Source organism: Protopterus annectens, chromosome 11.part0 (genome assembly GCF_019279795.1).
Source record: "Protopterus annectens isolate FY-2018-M chromosome 11.part0, PAN1.0, whole genome shotgun sequence".
Classification (NCBI taxonomy): Eukaryota; Metazoa; Chordata; order Ceratodontiformes; family Protopteridae; genus Protopterus; species Protopterus annectens.
The window spans coordinates 129,723,807-129,724,796 of record NC_056745.1 but is presented as its reverse complement, the minus strand read 5'-3'; the positions used below and the strand labels follow the sequence as shown (position 1 = coordinate 129,724,796).

Here is a 990-nt window from a genome sequence, read left to right as displayed (position 1 = left end):
ATAAATGAAGTATGGAGAATTGTCTGATATCGCTGTTTGATGCCTTTTCCAAGAATTCTACAAAGTTGATTTGTCAGAGACTTGTGCAGATGTTTTAAGCATGAACCTGGAGTCATTAACCCCTAGAGAAAAAGTAATTGCACTATCAGATATCACTTTGGCTGTTATCTCCAAATGAAATGGAATAGCCCATAAATCAGGGTAAATAGAATGCTCTTCATTAAGAGGCTGATCATCTAATGGGCATTCCCATTGTATCCACATGTGCTGAGATGTCTCCCTCAAAACGGAAGCGCAGACTTTTGATAAACTTTATAAAAAGAAAGAAAACATTTGTTTGTTTTTGCATTTAAGAACAACAATGACAGATTTTGAAATGCACAGCACTTCGTAATGCTATATTTCCAAAGGTGTGAAAATTTCAGCAAGTAATTTGTTCACAGCGGCATAAGAGCAACATTGCTGAAGTAGCTCTATTTAACTATTATTATATACATACAATAAAAATGGAGTTGCATTAATTGCAGAGTGATAGTCTGCCTCAAACATGTTTATCTGCTACATGTCAATAGAGTACCAATGTTTTACAGCAGCCAATTTCTATATATCCGGAAGTCATCAATGAATCAATTGATAATGGTTCATTCAGATGAGACATATAGCTTTTGTTTGTGAAATCCTCTATTTTCAATTGCTCACAAGACTGGCACATGGTACAGTCATGTATCTGATACAGTTGCAACACAGTTTGCCATAGATCTAACCCCACCCCCATAACATTGGGATTGTTCAGATATGATAGTAATACTTTTACCTACTACCTAGGTACTACCAAACAGAAATGCCCTGCGTCTGAATATACCAGTATCAGTGGAAGAAAATGTAATTGAAATTTAGTGCCAGCATTGGTAACAAAAGCATAAATGTAGTTGAGGGAATTTAAAACAAAAAATCCCTGTTTTGATTCTTCCTTATAACCTTGACAATTTT

The 990-nt window shown here is 35.2% G+C and overlaps 1 protein-coding gene across 4 annotated transcripts in view; it reads left to right on the top strand.

Annotated features, from left to right (window-relative positions):
• CACNA2D4 (calcium voltage-gated channel auxiliary subunit alpha2delta 4) overlaps nt 1–526 on the top strand; it is a 2,573,275-nt gene extending 2,572,749 nt beyond the window's left edge. For all 4 annotated transcript variants that reach the window (XM_044087505.1, XM_044087506.1, XM_044087504.1 and 1 more), the window contains one exon: nt 1–526. This exon is cut by the window's left edge and continues 173 nt beyond it. The gene's annotated coding sequence lies outside the window, so the exon portion shown is untranslated.
• Nucleotides 527–990: the final 464 nt, after the last annotated feature.